We start from the raw sequence: 22,518 nt of genomic DNA, 5'->3' as shown, positions 1-22,518 counted from the left end.
CATGTGAGATGAGAGCAATTATGGTGTAGTTTGAGCATTCTTTGGCATTACCTTTCTTAGAGATTAGAATGAAAACTGAACTTTTCCAGTCCTTTGGCCACCACTGAGTTTTTCAGATTTACTGACATATCAAGTGTAGCACTTTCACAGCATCATCTTGCAGGATTTGAAATAGCTTACCTGGAATTCCATCACCTACACTAACTTTGTTGTAGTGATGCTTCCTAAGGCCCACTTGTCTTCACATTCCAGGATGTCTGGCGCTAGGTGAGTGATCACACCTTCGTGATTTTTTGGGTCCTGAAGATCTTTTATGTATAGTCTTTCCCATTCTATTGCTTTCCTCTGTTTCCTTGCATTGATCACTGAAGAAGTCTTTCTTATTTCTCCTTGCTACTCTTTGGAACTCTACATTCAAATGGGTATAAATTTCCTTTTCTCCTTTGCTTTACACTTCCCTTCTTTCCACAGCTATTTGTAAGGACTCCTCAGACAGCCATTTTGCTTTTTTGCATTTCTTTTTCTTGGGGATGATCTTGATTCCTGTCCTCTGTACAATGTCATGAACCTCCATCCATAGTTTATCAGGCACACTCTCTGTCAGATATAGTCCCTTAAATCTATTTCTCACTTCCACTGTATAGTCATAAGGGATTTGACTTATGTCATACATGAATGGTATAATGCTTTTCTCCACTTGCTTCAATTTCAGTCTGAATTTTGCAACAAGGAGTTCATGATCTGTGCCACAGTCAGCTCCTGGTTTTGTTTTTGCTGTATGTATAGAGATTCTCCATCTTTGACTGAAAGAATAAAATCAATCTGTTTTCAGTGTTGAGCATTTGGTGATGTCTTCTCTGTGTCATTTTTTGGCCAGATTAATAAAAATGGCTTAAATTTCTTTAGACAAAAAAAAAAAAAAACGGGGAAAATTTCAAATCCTAAAGCCATTTAAATGACATTTACCATAGAATTATAGCATATTTTACTTAAGGGTCATAATTTCTATGACTATGTAAGTTTTTAAAACTACTAATGGAAAGGGATTATTTGATACTATTTACATTTTATGAACGAAGGGATCCATTTTTCTTCATTTTTCTGATCTATCTTGGTTGAAAGAGTTACGAAACATTTTTCCCACTTTGGTTTTAATTTCAGTTCTTTTTTTTTAATAGTTCTACTTTTATTTTATTTCAATTTTTTTCATTTTATTTTATTTTATTTTTTGTATTGGAGGCAAATTACTTTACATTAATATATTGGTTGGTTTTGCATACATTGACACGAATCTGCCACGGGTGTACATGTGTTCACCCTCTTGAACCCCCAGCCCACCTCTCTCTTCCCCATGTCCTCCCTCCAGGTCATCCCCGGGCACCAGCCCCAAGCATCCTGTATCATTCGTCGAAACTGAACTGGCGATTCATTTCACATATGATAATGTACATACTACAATGCCATTCTCTCAAATCATCACACCTTCACCCTCTCCCACAGAGTCCCAAAGACTGTTCTATACACCTATGTCTCCCTTGATGTCTCGTATACAGGGTTAAGGCTACCATAATTCCAAATTCCATATATATGCGTTAGTATGCTGTATTGATGTTTTTCTTTCAGGCTGACTTCACTCTGTATAATAGGCTGCAGTTTCATAGACCTCATTAGAACTTACTCAGATACATTTTTTTGATGGCTAAAAATACTCCATTGTGTATATGTACCAAAGCTTTCTTATCCATTCATCTGCAGATGGACAGCTAGGTTGCTTCCATGTCCTCGCTATTATAACAAGTGCTTCAATGAATATTGGAGTACGTGTCTTTCTTTCAATTCTGGTTTCCTCGGTGTGTATGCCCAGGAGTTCGATTGCTGGATCATATCGCAGTTCTATTTCCAGTTTTTTGAGGAATCACCAGTGTTCTCCATAGTGACTCTACTAGTTTGCATTCCCACCAACAGTGTAAGAGGGTTCCATTTTCTCCACACCCTCTCCAGCGTTTATTGCATGTAGACTTTTGGATAGCAGCCATTCTGACTGGTGTGAAATGGTATCTCATTTTGGCTTCGATTTGCATTTCTCTGATTATGAGGGATATTGAGCATTTTTTCATGTGTTTGTTAGCCATCTGTATGTCTTCTTTGGAGAAATGTTTGTTTAGTTCTTTGGCCCATTTTTTGATTGGGTCACTTATTTTACTGGAATTGAGCTGCAGGAGCTGCTTGTATATTTTGGAGATTAATCCTGTCATTTGCTTCATTTGCTATTAATTTCTCCCATTCTGAAGGCTGTCTTTTCACCTTGCTTAGAGTTTCCTTTGTTGTGCAGAAGCTTTTGATTTTAATTAGGTTCCATTTATTTATTTTTGCTTTTATTTCCAATATTCTGGGAGGTGGGTCATGGAGGATCCTGATGTGATTTATGTCAGAGAGTGTTTTTTCTATCTTCTTCTCTAGGAGTTTATAGTTTCTGGCCTTACATTTAGATCTCTAATCCATTTTGAGTTTATTTTTGTGTGTGGTGTTAGGAAGTGGTCTAATATCATTCCTTTACAAGTGGCTGACCAATTTTCCCAGCACCACTTGTTAAAGAGATTGTTTTTTCTCCATTTTATATTCTTGCCTCCTTTGTGAAAGATAAGGTGTCCATAGGTGCGTGGGCTTATTTCTGGGCTTTCTATTTTGTTCCATTGATCTATATTTCTGTCTTTATGCCAGTACCGTACTGTCTTTATGACTGTGGTTTTGTAGTAGAGCCTGAAGTCCGGCAGGTTAATTCCCCCACTTCCATTCTTCCTCCTCAAAATTGCTTTGGCTTTTCAAAGTTTTCTGTATTTCCATAAAATTGTGAGATTATTTATTCTAGATTTGGGAAAAATATCGTTGGTAGCTTGATAGGGATTGCACTGAATGTATAAATTACTTTGGGTAATATACTCATTTTTACTATATTTATTCTTCCAATCCACCAACACGGTATATTTCTCCATCTATTAGTGTCCTCTTTGATAGATTTTATGTACAAGTCTTTTGATTCCTTGGGTAGATATATTTCTAAGTATTTAATTCTTTTCATTGCAACAGTGAATGGAATAGTTTCCTTAATTTCTTTTTCTATTTTCTCATTATTAGTGTATAGAAATATAAGGGATTTCTGTGTGTTGATTTTATATCCTGCAACTTTACTGTATTCATTGGTTAGCTCTAGGAGTTTTCTGGTAGAATCGTTAGGGTTTTCTGTGTAGAGGATCATGTCAACAGCAAATACTGAAAGTTTTACTTCTTCTCTTTCAATTTGTATTCCTTTTATGTCTTTTTCTGCTCTGATTGCTGTAGACAAAACTTCCAGAACTATGTTGAATAGCAGTGGTGAGAGTTGGCACCCTTGTCTTGTTTCTGACTTTAGGGGAAATGTTTTCAGGTTTTCACCATTGAGGATAATGTTTGCTGTGGATTTGCCATATATAGCTTTTATTATGTTGAGATATGTCCCTTCTATTCTCACTTTCTCGGGTTTTTTTTTATCATATTGATGTTGAATTTTGTCAAAGGCTTTCTCTGCATCTTTTGAGATAATAGTATGATTTTTATTTTTCAGTTTGTTAACATGGTGTATTACATTGATTGATTTGCGGATATTGAAGAATCCTTGCATTCCTGGGATAAAGCCCACTTGGTCATGATGTATGTTCTTCTTAATGTTTTGTTGGATTTTGATTGCGAGAATTTTGTTACGGATTTTTTCATCTATGTTCATCATTGATATTGGCCTGTAGTTTTCTTTTTTTGTGGGATCTTTACCAGGTTTTGGGATTAGGGTAATGGTGGCCTCCTAGAATGTGTTTGGAAGTTTCCCTTCCTCAGCAATTTTCTGAAAGAATTTGAGTAGAATAGGCGTTAGCTCTTTACTACATTTTTGGTAGAATTTAGCTGTGAAGCCATCTGGACCTGGGCTTTTGTTTGCTGGAAGATTTGTAATAGCAGCCTCTAATTCCGTGCTTGTGATGGGTCTGTTAAGAATTTCTATTTCTTCCTGGTTCAGTTTTAGAAGGTTTTACTTTTCTAAGAATTTGTCCATTTCTTCCAAGTTATTCATTTTATTGCCATATAATTGCTGATAGTATTCTCTAATAATCTTTTTTATTTCTGTGTTGTCGGTTGTGATCTCTCCATTTTCATTTCTAATTTTATTGATTTGTTCCTTCTCCCTTTGTTTCTTGATGAGGCTGGCTAGTGGTTTGTCAATTTTATTTACCTTCCCGAAGAACCAGCTATTGGCTTTGTTGATTTTTGCTGTGGTCTCTTTTGTTTCTTTTGCATTTATTTCTGCCCTAATTGTTACGATTTATTTCCTTCTACTAATCCTGGGGATCCTCATTTCTTCCTTTTCTAGTTTTTTAAGATATAGAGTTAGGTTATTTAGTTGACTTTTTTCTTGTTTGTTGAGGTGTGCCTGTATTGCTGTGAACTTTCCCCTTAACACTGCTTTTACAGTGTCCCAGAGGTTTGGGGTTGTTCTGTTTTCATTTTCCTTCATTTCTATGCACATTTTCATTTCTCTTTTGATTTCTTCTATGATTTCTTCATTATTCAGCAGCGTGTTGTTCAGCCTCCATTTGTTGGCATTTTTAATAGTTTTTCTCCTGTAATTGATATCTAATCTTATTGCATTGTGGTCAGAAAAGATACTTGGAATGGTTTCAGGTTTTTTGAATTTATCAAGGCTAGAATTATGGCCCAGGATGTGATCCAACCTGGGAAAGGTTCTGTGTGCACTTGAGAAAAAGTTGAAATTCATTGTTTTGGGGTGAAATATCCTATAGAGATCTATTATGACTAACTGGTCTATTGTGTCATTTAAAATTTGTGTTTTCTTGTTAATTTTCTATTTAGTTGACCTATCCATAGGTGTGAGTGGGCTATTAACGTCTCCCACTATTACTGTGCTATTGTTAATTTCCCCTTTCATACTTGTTAGTAATTCTCTTACACATTGCATTGCTCCTATGTTGGGTGCATAAATATTTATAATTGTTATATCTTCATCTTGGATTGATCCTTTGATCATTATGTACTTTCCTTCTTTGTCTCTTTTCACAGCCTTTGTTTTAAAGTCTATTTTATCTGATATGAGTACTGCTACTCCTGCTTTCTTTTGGTCTCTATTGCCTGGAATGTCTTTTTCCAGCCCTTCACTTTCAGTCTGTATGTGTCCCTTGTTTGAGGTGGTTCTCTTGTAGAGAACATATCCAGGGATCTTGTTTTTGTGTCCATTCAACCAGCCTTTGTCTTTTGGTTGGGACATTCAACCCATTTACTTTTAAGGTTATTATTGATGAGTATGATCCCATTATCTTTTTTTTTTATTGTTTTGGGTTGGAGTTTATATACCCTTTTGGTGTTTCCCGTCTAGAGAAGATCCTTTAGTATTTGTTGGAGAGCTGGTTTGGTGATGCTGAAATCTCTCAGCTTTGGTTGTCTAAATATTTTGATTTCTCCTTCATATTTGAATGAGATCCTTGCTGGGTACAGTCATCTGGGCTGTAGGTTGCTTTCTTTCATCACTTTAATATGCCTTGCCATTCTCTCCTGGCCTGAAGAGTTTCTATTGAAAAATCAGCTATTATCCTTATGGGGATCCCCTTGTGTTTTATTTGTTGGTTTTCCCTTGCTGCTTTTAATATTTGTTCTTTGTGTTTGCTGCTGCTAAGTCACTTCAGTCTTGTCCGACTCTGTGTGACCCCATAGACGGAAGCCCACCAGGCTCCCCCGTCCCTGGGATTCTCCAGGCAAGAACACTGGAGTGGGTTGCCATTTCCTTCTCCAATGTGTGAAAGTGAAAAGTGAAAGTTAAGTCGCTCAGTCGTGTCTGACCCTTTGCGACCCCAAGGACTGCAGCCTACCAGGCTCCTCCATCCATGGGATTTTCTAGGCAAGAGTACTGGAGTGGCTTGCCATTGCCTTCTCTTTGTGTTTGAGCTTTGTTAATTTGATTAACATGTGACTTGGGTTATTTCACCTTGGGTTTATCCTGTTAGGAACTCTCTGGGTTTCTTGGACTTGGGTGATTATTTCCTTCCCCATTTTAGGGAAATTTTCAATTATTATCTCCTGAAGTATTCTCTCATGGTCTTTCTTTTTTCCTTCTTCTTCTGGGACTCCTATGATTCGAATGTTGGGGCGTTTAACATTGTCCCAGTGGTCTCTAATATTGTCCTCATTTCTTTTAATTCATTTTTCTTTTTCCTTCTCTGTTTATTTGTACAATTCTATCTTCTAGCTCACTTATCCTGTCTTCTGTCTCCGTTATTCTACTGTTTGTTCCCTCGAAAGTGTTTCTGATCTCATCTATTGCATTGTTCATTGTATATGGACTCTATTTTTCCTTCTAATTCCTTATTAAATATTTCTTGCATCTTCTCAATCCTTTCTCCATTTTATTTATATGTAACTCCATTTTGCTTTCCAGATTTTGAACCATTTTCACAATTAAAATTCGAAATTCTTTTTCAGGTAGGTTCCCTATGTCTTCCTCTGTTGTTTGTGTTGGTGGGCATTTATTCTGTTCCTTTACTTGCGGGGTATTTCTCTGCCTCTTCATCTTGCTCCTATTGCTGTGCTTGGGATGACCTTTCCGTCCTCTGGCAGTTTGTGGAGTTCTCTTTATTTTGTACTTACCTCGTTGTGTGTGGGGTTGGATGGGTGACTTGTCAAGGTTCCCTGGTTTGGTTTGCTTGTGTTGGTGTTCTGGTGGGTGAAGCTGGATTTCTCTCTGGATTGCAATGGAGTGTCCAGTAATGAGTTTGAGATGTCAATGGTTTGGTGTGGTTTTGGGCAGCCTGTATATTGAAGCTCAGGGCTATTCTCCTGTGTTGCTGGAGAATTTGCATGATACTTATTTTACTGAAACTTGTTAACCCTTGGGTTGTGCCTGGTTTCAGTTTATGTATGGAGGCATTTGATGGACACATATCAATTAATGTTACCAGGAACAGGAAGTCTCTGGTGTTCTCAGGATTTGGCCTTAAGCCTCTGCCTCTGGGTTTCAGTCTTATTCTTGCAGTAGGCTCAAGACTTCTCCCTCTATTACCTCCAAGGCAGTTCCTTCTATTGTAAAATTTCTTCTGTTTGCTGGTCTCTTCAGTGTCTAATTCCTGTCCTGACACCAGGGGGCGGTGGTGGACACAGGTTCACCTGTTCAGTCCTGCTGTGGGGAGGGAGGAATGCTGCTAACAAATATCATTGGCATCTGTGGGGAGTGCTTGCATTGTCTCTACTACTGTGGGAATGCTCCCGCTCACAGCGTGTGTGTTTTTCCTGTTTATGCTGCTCAGGCTCTGGGTTGCTCTGCCAGGTGCTGTCCATAGCCGGCGCTGGGTTGCATGCACTTCCCAGGTCTGAGCGACTCAGGTTCAGGTCCTCAGGTATTGCACAAAAGCGCAGACTTTGCTGGGCCTGTGTTTTGTGCCTTCCCCGGTCTGAGCAGCTCAGGTGACCAGGCGTTTGGCAAGCGTGGTTGCTGCGGCTTATCGCCTCCCTGATCTCCGCTGTTCAGTTTTCTGGGTGTACAACTGGAGCACTTTCTCAGGCGGATGTTGACCGGCCCGAACCCGAGAAGTCTTGGTTAGCAGGGAAGCCTGCCTGCAGCTTTGTATGGGAAGCCTCTCTGGGGCCACGGCTGCTCCTTCCAGCGCTGGTCGCCCTCCCTAACTGTCCCGGCGGGAGCGGGGGGATGAGCTGCCTGAAGCTGAATTGCTCTGCTCAGTTCTTTGTTCTGTGAGAGGGACTGGCAGAGTCTTAGGTTGGGGCTTTTCACTGCACAGTCTGCTTCACACCCGTTAGAGTGTTCAGCTTGCGATCAGGGTGTTTAGGCCCGGTCCTCTCTCTAAATGCTGCCGCCGGGTCTCCCTGCCTGGCCCCTGCCTGCTAGTGGCGGATACGGGCGTCTGCACCACCTCTCCACTGAGAGTTTCCTCTGGGAACTTAGTCTGTGGGTTTTAATTATTTATGTCTTTTCTCCTAGTTATGTGGCCTTCTGAGGTTCCAAGCCTATCAACAGACTCGCCTGTGTTTCCAGGTGTTTGGAAACTTCTCTCTCTCTCTCTCTTTTTTTTTTTAAGCCTCCCTTCCCGGGATCGAGCTCCCTTCCTCCCTCCTTTGTATCTCTTTATCTTTTATGCTGTTTCGTACCTCGTTTCAAAGTCTATGGGTCGCTTTTCTGGGTGCCTGATGTCCTCTGCCAGTATACAGAAGTTGTTTTGTGGGATTTACTCAGCGTGCAAATGTTCTTTTGCTGATTTTCTGAGGTAGAAAATGGTCACCTTGTCCTATTCCTCTGCCATCTGCCCATGCTACACTTAGTCTCAGTTCTATCATAACCATATTTTGAACGAGGTTATTCTCACATTTAGTAAGAATCAAAAGAAGACTTGATCATAAAAATGTCTCTACAGTATCTTCATTATTCCGAGATAAGAAGAAGAGCATGTTAAAGCAACGGGTAATATGGGTGATCATAACTATGACTTCCATTCTGAAAAAAAAGGAGCGAATGTATTTTCAGCCCATAGAAGTTTAACTGTGCCATTCATACTAAAGCGTTCTACCATTCAGATAGTTGCTTTTACAAGTGCCCTAATTTGAAATTATTTCTCTTCTCCATCATCAATATCAGTTAGACCACATAAAAATATTGTGATACATCAACCTGCTATTTCTCTTATTGATTTTTTAATGAAAGGGTAATTGTTTTAAAGCCTTTGACTGTGTGGATCACAATAAAATGTGGAAAATTCTGAAAGAGATGGGAATAACAGACACCTGACCTGCCTCTTGAGAAACCTGTATGCCGGTCAGGAAGCAACAGTCAGAACTGTACATGGGACAACAGACTGATTCCAAATAGGAAAAGGAGTACATCAAGGCTGTATATTGTCACCTTGCTTATTTAACTTATATGCAGAGTACACCATGAGGAACGCTGGGTTGAAAGAAGCACAAGCTGGAATTAAGATTGCTGGGAGAAATATCAATAACCTCAGATATGCAGATGACACCACCCTTATGGCAGAAAGTGAGAGGAACTCAAACGCCTCTTGATGAACGTGAAAGAGGAAAGTGAAAAGTTGGCTTGAAGCTCAACATTCAGAAAACAAAGATCATGGCATCTGATCCCATCACGTCATGGGAAATAGATGGGGAAACAGTGGAAACAGTGTCAGACTTTATTTTGGGGGGTTCCAAAATCACTGCAGATGCTGAATGCAGCCAGGAAATTAAAAGAGGCTTATTCCTTGGAAGGAAAGTTATGACCAACCTTGATAGTATATTAAAAAGCAGAGACATTACTTTGCCAACCAAGGACCATCTAGTCAAGGCAATGGTTTTTCCCGTGGTCATGTATGGATATGAGAGTTGGACTGTGAAGAAGGCTGTTCACCGAAGAATTGATGCTTTTGAACTGTAGTCCTGGAGAAGACTCTTGGGAGTCCCTTGGACTGCAAGGAGATCTAACCAGTCCATTCTAAAGGAGATCAATCCTGGATGTTCATTGGAAGGACTGATGCTAAAGCTGAAACTGCAATACTTTGGCCACCTCATGCGACGAGCTGACTCACTGGATAAGACTCTGATCCTGGGAAAGTTTGGGGTCGGGAGGAGAAAGGGACAACAGAGCATGAGATGGCTGGATGGCATCACCGACTCTGTGGACATGAGTTTGGGTGAACTCTGGGAGTTGGTGATGGACGGGAAGGCCTGGGGTGGTGTGATTCATGGGGTCGCGGAGAGTCAGACACGACTGAGCGACTGAACTGAACTGAACTGATTTTTTTTTACCGAATTTTGCTGTATTCTGTCAGAACTCAAAATAAATCAGGCATAGATATACATATATCCCTTCCCTTTCGTAACACCCTCATATCTCCCTCTCCATCTCACAATCCAAGTTGAGCATTTTCACTGGGTGTAATTTAGCAGCTGCTGTAAATCAAATGGCTGCAATGTCTACTTGACATACTTTGGCAGCTATGCCTACTTCTATTTTGCAGTTCCACATCATAACTCCCTTATGCAACAGTGATTTTGGACTGAGGGTGGAATATTCTACCTTTCCAGGTGTGTAGGGTAATGTGCTAGCCCATGATAAACCTTTTCCCAAACTACAACAGGCAGGCCCTTCATATTTCCCAGAATTTTGCAAGAATTCCTTGTGTCTCCAGAGGGATGCTGAACTCATGTTTTGACCTTCCTGACCTATGTGAACTGAGCATGAACCCAGGAAGACATGGTTAGCAACTGGCAGCCTGCTCAGAGCTTGGTGGGAGATTTGGTCTCTGGGGCTGATATAACAGCAGCCTCGTGCCTTCTGCCTCTGTCTGATGCAAACATTCCTGTCTGCCTCCGTGGAGGACAGGGCCATAAATTACAGCCTGTTTACACATCTTTGATATTTGGTAAAACACTCTTGAGAGTCAATTGGACTGCAAGGAGATCAAACCAGTTCATTCTAAAGGAGCTCAATCCTGGGTGTTCATTGGAAGGACTGATGCTAAAACTGAAACTTCAATAATTTGTCCACCTCATGCGAAGTGTTGACTCACTACAAGACTCTGATGCTGGTAGGACTAAGGGCAGAAGGAGAAGGGGACGACAAAGAATTAAGTGTCTGAATGGCATCACCGACTCGATGGACATGAGTTTGAGTGAAGTCCGGGAGTTGGAGATGGACAGCGAAGTCTGGCGTGCTGTGATTCATGGGGTCGCAAAAAGTCGGACACGACTGAACTGAAGTGAACTGAACTGTTTGTTCAGTCTCTGGTTCTGTGAGTGTCTGTTTTCACTATATGGCCATAGGGAATTATCTCAAGAAAATACTTTTTTGCATTTTTGTCTCTGATGTTCCCATGGATTAGGTTGCTAAGTCACCTTAGACCTCAGATCATCCTCAGAGCATTAAAGCTGGGTCCTTATCATAGGGCAGATGATACAGTCCGAACATCCCTCCTAGGTCCACCTCAATGATGGTGGACAGGAGTATCTAATTTTTTTCTCTGTTGGAAATTACAGTTAGACACATTTGCTTTTGTTTTTCTTTCCCTTGGTTATGTTGTTCTAAGCGATCCCAGAGTTCTCCAGTGTCACTGTGCTGAAAGGGTTTACAATTGTCTGCAAACTTCTCCTCATTTACAACTTCCTCTCCAAGACCAGTCTCAGCCCCTAAATACTTTTTCTCTCTTTGTGTCTCTTTTATTTTTTCCTACCTCATTTTCAAAGGAAAACATATTTGATTTCTGGGTATCTTGGGGCATTCAATAATGTTAACAATTTGTTTTCTGGAAGTTCTTCCACGTGCAGTCGATGCTTAGATGAATCTGTTGGGGAGGGAGTGGTCTTGTCCTGCTATTCCTCTGATAATTTGGGACCAACTGCCATCCTGCAAGACCCATCTTATTAACTGAAATGCTATTGTTCTTCAGCCACTAAGCCATGTTTTACTCTTTGTATCCCCTTGGACTCTAGCACAAGAGGCCTCTCTGTCCCTCACTGTCTCTCATAGTTTCTCCGAGGTCATGTCTCTTGAATCGCTGATGCTCTCCAGATGTCTTACCCTCTCTCATGTACTGATCCTCCTGCTTTCAATAGTTTCTAAAGATCACGGTCTTTTCTAATAAGTCAGCTCTTTGCCTCAATTTGCCAAAGCTTAGGGGTTTTATTTTCAGCATCAGTCCTTCCAATGAGTCTTCAAAGTTGATTTTCTTTACAATTCATTTGTTTGGTATTCCTGCAGTTTAAAGTAATCTCACAAGTCTTCCCCAGCAGAGCAGTTCACAATCAGTAATCCCTTGGTGTTCTCATATCTGTACATACCTTTGGAAAGACCAGAGATATGACTCTATGGGCCTCTGTAGGTCAAATCACGATTTAGTTTTTAAAGACACTTTCTAGCACCACATGATTAGCATTTGAGATGAGAGCAGTTATGCTGTAGTTTAAGCATTCTTTCATATTGCCTTTCTTTGGGATTGTAATGAAGACTGATCTTTTCCAGTCCGGTGGCCACTGCTGAGTTTTCCAAATTTTATGGCGTATTGAGTGCAGCACTTTCACAGCATCATCTTCCAGGATTTGAAATAGCTCAACTGGAATTCCATCACCTGCAGTAGACAAGTCGTCCTTAAGACGCATCACTTGTCTTCACATTCCAGGATGTCTGACTCTAGGTGAATTATCACACCATCGTGATTTTCTGGGTCCTGAAGATCTTCTATGTACCTTTATTCTGTGTATTCTTGCCACCTCTTCTTAATATCTTCTGCTTCTCTTTGGTTTCTAACATTTGTGTCCTTTATTGAGCATACCTTTGCATGAAATGTTCCCTCAGTATTTCCAATTATCCTCCAGATATCTCTAGTTTTTCCCATTCTCTTGCTTTCCTCCATTTCTTTGCATTGATCACTGAGGAAGTCTTTCTTATTTCTCCTTGCTATTCATTGGAACTCTGCATTCAAATGGGTATAAGTTTCCTTTTCTTCTGTGCTTTACACTTCCCTTCTTTCACAGCCCTTTGTAAGGCCTCCTCAGACAGCCATTTTGCTTTTTTGCATTTCTTTTTCTTGGGGATGATCTTGATTCCTGTCTCCTGTAAAATGTCATGAACCTCCACCTATAATTTATCAGGCACCATCTCTGTCAGATCTAGTCCCTTAAAACTATTTCTCACTTCCACTGTATAGTCATAAGTGAATTGACTTATGTCATAGATGAATGGTATAGGGGTTCTCTCCACTTCCTTCAATTTCAGTCTGAATTTGCAACAAGGAGTTCCGGATCTGTGCCACAGTCAGCTTCTGGTCTTGTTTTTGCTGTCTGTATAGAGATTCTCCATCTTTGACTGAAAGAATAAAATCAATCTGATTTCAGTGTTGAGTATTTGGTGATGTCTTCTCTCTGTCATTTGTTTGTTCAGATTAATAAAACCGGCTTAAATTATATTTTGACCCCCCCCCCCAAAATTGGGAAAATTTCAAATCCTAAAGCTGTTTAAATTATATTTACCATAGAGTTATAACATATTTTATTTGAGGATCATAATTTCTACGACTATAGAAGTTTTTAAAATTACGAATGGAAGGGGATTATTTGATACTATTTACATTTTATGATTAAAGGAATCCATTTTTCTTTGTTTTTCTGATTTACCTTAGTTGAAAGTGTTACGAAATATTTTTCCCCCTTTGATTTTAGTTTCAGTTCTATCATAACCATATTTTGAACGAGGTTATCCTCACATTTAGTAAGAATCAAAAGAAGAGTTGATCAGAAAAATTTCTCTACAGTGTCTTCATTAATCTGAGATAAGAAGAAGAAGCATGTTAAAGTAACAGTTAATATGGATGGTCATAACTCTGACCTCAATCCTGGAACTAGAGAAGCGAATGTATTTTCAGCCTGCAGAAGTTTAAGTGTACCATTCATACTAAAGCGTTCTGCCATCCAGATAGTTGCTGATACAAGTGCCCTAACTTGAAATTATTTCTCTTCTCCATCATCAATATCAGTTAGACCACAGGAGCATATTGTGATACATCACCCTGCTGTTTCACTTATTGTTTGTTTGTTTGTTTTTTTAATGGAAGTGTAATTGTTTTACCGAATTTTGCTGTATTGTGTCAGAATTCAAAATAAATCAGACATAGATATACATATATCCCCTCCCTTTCGGAACGCCCTCCCATCTCCCTCACCATCCCACAATCTAGGTAGAGCATTGTTCACGGGGTTTCACCTAGCAGCTGCTCTAGACCAAATAGCTGCAGTGTCTATTTGACATACTGTTGCATTTATGTCTACTTCTATTTTGCAGTACCACATTGTATCTCCGTTATGCAACAGAGATTTTGGACTGAGGGTGGAAACTTCTACTTTTCCAGGTCTGTACCGTCATGTGGCAGCCCATGACAAACCTTTTTCTAAACTAAAACACCCAGGCCATTCATCTTTCTCAGTACCAGAGATCTCTGATACATTGTTGCCTCTCTTTCTAGGTCAATACATCAACCGTCTTCATTATTTAAAAATCATCCTAATACAACTGGTGTACCAATTAGGTGTCAGATTTTGCACGATATTGAAGATTAAAATTAATGTTGGGAGATGTCAACAAATTCCTACAATTCTTTTATTTGAAGAAAAAGTTATATGTTCATTTTCATAGTGTCAATTTTACTTTGAAATAATTAAGAGTAAATGAGCATTTCAGTTCCTGGATATTTTGCTTTGCTTTAATATAAAATTTCTGTTCAAGGAAACATTCAGTATGCATCATAGGTATTTACTCCTAATGAATTGTTTGAAAAAATATCAAATGTAAACAATGTGAAGAGGCAAAATGTAAATAAATTGACTTCTGAAGTCAGTTCTGCCTGGATGTCTAAGCTAGGATGGTATGGGGGGAAGGATCAGACACAAATAAAATTTAGAAACAACAAATGAGCGTATACATTTTAATACTTTCTCAGTTTTATTATATTATGCCAGTCATTGCAAAGAAAGCTAAGAGGTTAGACAGAAGGTTTTCTTCATTTAAAAAAAAAAAGTGTTTCACTTGAAAATGTAGATGTAGCCTACTCGATGATCATGATCATTATCATATCGTGATGGGATGCCAATGATAACATGACATAGTCAAAGATTACACCACAGTTAGCAAAAGATAGGTATTTTACAGGTTATATTAAAAAGGGGCATTCTTGCTCTGCTCTGCTTATGTCATACCTTTATTTCCTCCCACCAACACACCACCCTATATTTCCTAATGTATATTTTGATGTTGCTTTGCTGTTCCTACGAAGATAGACTTAAATCCTTGTGGTGAATGCACCATCTCAGCAAGGTAATCACTTCTTGGAACACACGATATTTCTTTCCCTTACTAGCTTCATTATCTATCTGTTTCACAGAATTTCTAGAGCTCCAATCAGGCAACATATTTTCAGTCATTCATTTCAGTTCAGTTCAGTCGCTCAGTCGTGTCCGACTCTGTGCGACCCCACGAACCACAGCACGCCAGGCCTCCCTGTCCATCACCAACTCCCGGAGTTCACCCAAACTCATGTACACAGAGTCGGTGATGCCATCCAGCCATCTCATTCTCCATCGTCCCCTTCTCCTCCCGTCCCCAACCTTTCCCAACATCAGAGTCTCTTCCAGTGAATCAACTCGTCACATGAGGTGGCCAAAGTATTGCAGTTTCAGCTTTAGCATCAGTCCTTCCAATGAAAACCCAGGATTTATCTCCTTTAGAATGGACTGGTTGGATCTCCTTGCAGTCCAAGGGACTCTCAAGAGTCTTCTCCAGCACCACAGTTCAAAAGCATCAGTTCTGCGGCGAACTTTCTTCATAGTCCAACTCTCACATCCATACATGACCACGGGAAAAACAATAGCCTTGACTAGATGGACCTTGGTTGGCAAAGTAATGTCCCTGCTTTTTAATATACTATTCAGTCATAATAAGCCACATTTCACAACTTTTCCTAAACACTTGCTTGGGAATGGAAAGAAACCGTCTTCCTTCCTTCCAAGTTAACCACAGATATCCAATTCTTCTATGTGTTGTATCTGTACCCAAACTGCCTTATGTATCTTTCACATCAGCTAAGACATAGTGCCTGCCAAATGAAGTATTTTAAGTATTTCCTGAATTAGCAATAAAAGGTGCTAAATAAATTAGTAGTCAAAAGCTATATATATTACTCAACAACATCCCATAGCCTCCAACATTACCATCATTCAGTTCAGTTCAGGTTGATTTCGGTCCCTCAGTAGTGCCCAACTCTTTGAAACCCCCTGAATCACACCATGCCAGGCTTCCGTGTCCATCACCAACTCCCGGAGTTTAATCAAACCCACCTCCATCGAGTCGGTGATGACATCCAGCCATCTCATTCTCTGCCGTCCCCTTCTCCTCCTGCCCCCAGTATCTCCCAGCATCAGAGTCTATTCCAGTGAGACAGCTCTTCGCATGAGGTGGCCAAAGTATTGGAACTTCAGCTTCAGCATCAGTCTTTCTTATGAACATCCGGGACTGATCTCCTTTAGAATGGACTAGTTGGAACTCCTTGCAGTCCAAGGGACTCTCAAGATCTTCTCCAACACCACAGTTCAAAAGCATCAATTCTTCGGCTATCAGCTTTCTTCACAGTCCAACTTTCACATCCATACATGATCCCTGGAAAAAATATAGCCCTGGGTAGATGGTCCTTTGTTGACTAATGTTTCTGCTCTTTTATGTGCTGTCTAGGTTGGTCAGAAATTTCCTTTCAAGGAGTAATCTTTTAATTTCATGGCCGCACTCAATATCTGCAGTGATTTTGGAGCCCAAAAAATAAAGTCTGACACTGTTTCCACTGCTTCCCCATCTATTTCCCATGACGTGATGGGACCAGATGCCATGATCTTAGTTTTCTGAATGTGGAGCTTCAAACCAACATTTTCACTCTGCTCTTTCACTTTCATCAAGAGGGTTTTGAGTTCCTCTTCACTTTCTGCCATAAGGGTGATGTCATCTTCATATCTGAGGGTATTGATACTTCTCCTGGCAATCTTGATTCCAGCCTGTGCTTCTTCCAGCCCAGCATTCCTCATGATGTACTCTGCATAGAAGTTAAATAGGCAGGGTGACAATATACCACTTTGACACACTCCTTTTCCTATTTGGAAACAGTCCGTTTTACCATGTCCAGTTCTAACAATTTCCTCCTCACCTGCATACAGGTTTCTCAAGAGGCAGGTCAGGTGGTCTGGTATTCCCATCTCTTTCAGAATTTTCCACAGTTTGTTGTGATCCCCACAGTAAAAGGATTTGGCATAGTCAATGAAGCAGAAATTGATGTTTTTCTGGAACTCTCTTAGTTTTTCCATGACCCAGAGGATGTTGGCAATTTGATCTCTGATTTCTCTGCCTTTTCTAAAAACATCTCAAAGATCACGGTTCACGTATTGCTGAAGCTTGGCTTGGAGAATTTTGAGCATGACTTTACTAGTGTGTGCGATGAGTGCAATTGTGCGGTCAATTGAATATTCTTTAGCATTGCCTTTCTTTGGGATTGGAATGAAGACTGACCTTTTCCAGTCCTGTGGCCACTGCTGAGTTTTCCAAATTAGCTGTCATATTGAATGCAGCACTTTCACAGTATCATCTTTCCGGATTTGAAATAGCTCAACTGGAATTCCATCACCTCCACTAGCTTTGTTCATAGTGATGCTTTCTAAGGCCCACTTGACTTCATATTCCAAGATGTCTGGCTCTTGGTCAGTTATTAAACCATCGTGACTATCTTGGTTGTGAAGATCTTTTTTGTACAGTTCTTCTGTGTATTCTTGTCATCTCTTCTTAATATCTTCTGCTTCTCTTAGGTCCATAATATATCTGTCCTTTATCGAGCCCATCTTTACATTAAACGTTCCCTTGGTATCTCTAATTTTCTTGAGGAGATCTCTTGTCTTTCCTATTTTGTTGTTTTCCTCTATTTCGTTGCATTGATCACTGAGGAAGGCTTTCTGATTTCTCCTTACTATTCTTTGGAACTCTGCATTCAGATGCTTATATCTTTCCCTTTCTCTTTTCTTTTTTGCTTTTCTTCTTTTCACAGCTATTTGTAAGGCCTTCTCAGACAGCCATTTTGCTTTTTTGCATTTCTTTTCCATGGGGATGGTCTTGGTTCCTGTCTCCTGTACAATGTCAAGAACCTCCATCCAGAGTTCATTAGGCACTCTATCTACCATATCTAGTCCCTTAAATCTGCTTCTCACTTCCACTGTATAATCATAAGGGATTTGGTTTAGGTCATATCTGAATGGTCTAGTGGTTTTCCCTACTTTCTTCATTGTAAGTCTGAATTTGGTAACAAGGAGTTCATGATCTGAGTCACAGGCAGTTCCTGGTCTTATTTTTGCTAACTGTATAGAATTTTTCCATCTTTGGTTGAAAAGAATATTATCAATCTGATTTCGGTGTTGACCATCTGGTGATGTCCATGTGTACAGTCTTCTCTTGTGTTGTTGAAAAAGGGTGTTTTCTATGACCAATCCGTTCTCTTGGCAAAACTCTATTAGCCTTTGTCCTGCTTCATACCCTGCTCCAAGGCCAAGTTTGCCTGTTACTCCAGGTGTTTCTTGACTTCCTACTTTTACATTCCAGGCTTCTATAATGAAAAGGGTAACTTTTTGTGTATTAGTTCTAAAAGGTCCTGTAGGTCTTTATGGAACTGTTCAACTTCGGCTTCTTCAGCGTTACTGGTTGGTACATAGACTTGGATTACTGTAATATTGAATAGTTTTTCTTGGAAATGAACAGAGTTCATTCTGTTGTTTTGGAGACTGCTTCCATGTACAGCATTTCGGACTCTTTTGTTGACCATGATGGTGTTGGGCCGGCCTTAGCCCAGACCAACGTCTGGGTGGGCGACCCTGGGACCCAAGCACCACGCTGACAGATGCAATCAGTAAGAGGATTTTTATTGAGCGTTCGCGCAAACGGGCCCTCCGCACCTGAAGTGAGCAGAGGACCCCTAGCAACAGTTACAGACAGGTTTTAAAGACAAAAACCACGTAATTAACATATCACACGGGTAGGTACATGATTGGCTCGTTTAAAGGTCTGGGGAATGCAGCTCAGGGACTTTCCTTGCGAAATATGAGCCTCCATGGTGGGGCTGTTTTTCTTTCCGCAAGGCGCTTTTCAGTTGCTCAAGTTCCAGGAATGCCTGGGTGTGGGTCTTTCTTTGGGTTAATGTTCTCAAGCGGGGGAAGGGGGTATTTCATTCCCTCCTCTTGGTGTGGACAGATTTTAACCTTAAAATCTCAGAGAATTTCTGATTCTGTGGCTTTTAAGGCTTGGTATTGCTGGATTAGTACCAAGGTTTGGGTAACAGACAGCCTGTCCCGGATAAACCCTAGAAGTCGGTTAAGGATGCAGGGACCGAAGGTTAGTAACAGTAGCAGGATAGCTAAAGGGCCTAACACGGCGGAGATCAATGTGGTCATCCAAGGGGATCGGTTTTTTCCAGCCTTCAAACCAATTCTGCTGGGCTTCTCTTTCTGTCTGCCGTTTGTCGAGCCTGCTCCTAAGTTCTAAGTTTGGCCAGGGAGTCTCTAACTATCCCGGAGTGGTCTGCGTAAAAGCAGCATTCTTTTCCCAAGGCTGCGCACAGTCCCCCTTCTTTTAGGAACAATAGGTCTAAACCCCTTCTATTCTGCAGAACTACTTCGGAGAGAGAGGTGTTCTAATTTAGAGACAGACTGTTCTAGGGTCCGGAGGTCTTCGTCTACAGTGGCCTGAAGCTGTAAATAGCGTTGGGATCCCTGTACCAGGGCAGTAGCCCCGGTACCTACCCCAGCTGCAACTCCCAGTCCCAACATGACAACAAGGGTCAAAGAGATAGGTTCGAGTGGAGAACAAGAGGGATGGCTGTCATATTGGTTTTCTAGAGTCCCGGCAGGGTGGTAAAATATTCGGGGCATGATCTGTACCATGATACAGAAATCATTTGATTGGTTTAAAACCTGGGTTGATATACAAGGGGTGAGGCCCTTGTTACAAGCCCACCACATTCCGGGCGAGGGTACAAGGTAGGAGGAGGAACCTATCGGGCCTGCTGTAGTGTTACAGAGCCCCTGATATCTTGGGGGAGGCTTTCCTACACATGTCCCTTTTCTGTAAATGATACCTATAGGGGGTGGCACCATGTCTTTCAGCTTGAGGGGTCGTGGTCTAGTGGTTCGTCTGTGCCCTCGGGAGGGGGAGGATGGGTGTAGTTGGCTTTGACAGTAATATAATCCCAGGTGGAGGAGGGATTCCAATATGTGTCCCCCATGGTCTCGCATCCCCAGCTCTTACAATAGAAGTATTCTCCTCCTCCGCATTGGGGATTAAGCCCGCGATCTCTGTGATACCCAGGGCAGACGTAGAAGGGGAGAGTACTCAGCATGGCTCTTCTGTCGGGGGAGTTTCATCCTGCCCTACGGGCCCACCCGTTTTGCTCGGTCGGGGTCTGAGCATTGGGGTCGTGACCTTCTAGGTCCCATGGGTCAGGGTTTCCTATAGCCAGTCTGCACAAATCAGGGTACAAGTTGGGCCACCATGTCCCTGCGGGGGCAGTCTTAGTTTTTGACCAGATTACATCACCCCCAGAGGTCAGCACCTGCCAGGTTAGTAGTTTTGGGGCATGGGGATTAGTGAGGGACACAGGGGACAGGAAACTCAAAATTGTAAAAACTACAGTTATGCAATCTTTGAGAGTCTTATCTTGAGTGGATTTTGAGAGCGCTGGAGTTTCCATCGGGGCGGTCTGTCTGGGCTGTCCGGGCCGTCGTCGGCAGAGTGTGATGGAGGGGCATGCTTAACGCGTGAGGAATGGATCCAAGCAGCGATTCCGTCTAATTTTAGGGCCGTTGGGGTGGTCAAAGCACGGTGAATGGTCCTTTCCAGCGGGGTTCAAGAGTTTTAGACTGGTGTCTCCGGACGTAGACAGAGTCCCCGGTCTGGAACTGATGGGGGATGACGATGTCCCCGGGGCGGTAGACCTCGGCAAGGGTCTTCCAGACTTGGCGCTGGACGATCTGGAGCACTTTTATCCGGTCCTGCAAACCGGGAGTATTAGCCAGGGAGTCAATAGCGGGTTCTAGCAAGGTCGTTATGGCGGGGGGCTACCATAGAGGATCTCGAAGGGGGTTAATTCATGCCAGGCCGGGGTATTCCGGACCCGGAACAGAGCCATAGGAAGGAGTTGGACCCAGTCTCTAGTGCCAGTCTCCAAAGCTAATTTTGTCAAGGTCTCTTTAAGTGTTCTATTCATCCGTTTTACCTGTCCTGAGCTCTGGGGCCTGTAAGCACAATGTAATTTCCAATTTATCCCCAGTATCTTGGCCACCAACTGACTTACCTGGGAGACAAAGGCCGGGCCATGATCTGACCCTATTACCTTGGGCAAGCCGAATCAGGGAAAGATGTCTTCCAGGATTTTTTTGACAACCACCTGGGCAGTTTCTCATCTGGTAGGGAAGGCTTCTGTCCATCCTAAAACGGTGTTGACGAACACTAGGAGGTATTTGTTATTGTATTTGCCTGGTTTGATTTCGGTGAAATCTATTTCCCAATTTGTCCTGGGGCGTTCTCCCCTTATTCGGGTCCCTTCCGGCATTTTAAGGTGTTTGGCATTTACCTTAGCACAAGGGACACAGGCCTCAGTTACCTGCTGGACCAAGGAGTTGAGTTTAGGAATATAGTAAGTCTGCTCCTTTTTTTGGATCAGTGTCTTTAGCTTTTTGTGTCCGAGGTGGGTCCATTGGTGGAGAAGGGTCACCAGTTCTTTTGCCTGCCGTTCGGGCAGGATTGTCTTTTCTTGAAGTTTCCAGGCCTTCAGTTGCTCATCGTATCTGGCCCCCAATTGCTGGGCGGTTTGCAGGTCATTGTCTGAATATTCGAGGATGAACTGTTGCGGCATCTGGGTGGCCTCGGGCACGTCTTGTAGGAAACTGCTGCCGTCGGTATACCAGGTCATCTCGGCATCCGGCAAGGGCTGGTCTTTTAAGTCTTCCCGGGTACTGTGGACTTCTGCAAGGATCTGGTGACAGTCATGTGCGACCGGGGACGGGGAGTCAGAATCAGGAAGCAGAGTGGCTGGGTTTAGAGAGGTGGATGTCCCAAACTGCACTCGCTCCGGGTTTAGAAGCATGGCCTGATAATGAGTGACTCGGGCGTTAGAGAGCCATCGGTCAGGGGGCTGGGGGATGACAGTCTCTATGGCATGGGGGGCCACCACCGTGAGGGGCTGGCCAAAAGTTAATTTGTCAGAGTCTTTTATTAGAACCGCCACCGCGGCTATCATGCGGCGGCATGGAGGCCATCTTGACGCCACATTGTTCAGTTTTTTTAAGAAATAGGCCACAGGTCTTTTCCATGGCCCAAGGGTTTGAGTCAAAACTCCCTTAGCTATTCCCTCTTGTTCATCAACATAGAGGGTGAAGGGCTTAGTCACGTCCGGGAGGCTTAACGCGGGAGCAGTCAGTAGGGCCCTTTTCATCTGGTCGAATGCCAGTTGTTTTTCTCCCCAGTGATAGGGCACATTTGCCTTGGTGAGAGGATATAAGGGGGCCACCAATTCCGCAAACCCCGGTATCCAGGGGCGACAGAACCCAGCACTCCCGAGGAATTCCTGTAGCCCTCTGGCATTGGTCGGCGTCGGGATTAGAGCCACGGCCTTTTTTCGTCCCTCACTTAGCCATCTTTGACCCCCCTCCAGGAGGTACCCCAAGTAGGTCACTCGCTGCTGGCATATCTGAGCCTTTTTAGCAGAGGCTCGGTACCCCAGCTCTCCCAACCTCTGAAGCAGGGCCCCTGTATCTGCCATACAGTCCTGTTTGGTTTTGCTGGCCAGAAGCAGATCATCCACGTATTGTAGGAGGAGGAGATCTGGATGGTCCGTCCGGAAGTCAGCCAGGTGGTGGTGTAGG

The sequence above is a fragment of the Moschus berezovskii genome, chromosome Y, assembly GCF_049115385.1.
Source record: "Moschus berezovskii isolate FMDL1 chromosome Y, NW_MosBer_1.0, whole genome shotgun sequence".
In the NCBI taxonomy this organism is placed as follows: domain Eukaryota; kingdom Metazoa; phylum Chordata; class Mammalia; order Artiodactyla; family Moschidae; genus Moschus; species Moschus berezovskii.
This window is presented reverse-complemented; position numbering follows the sequence as displayed.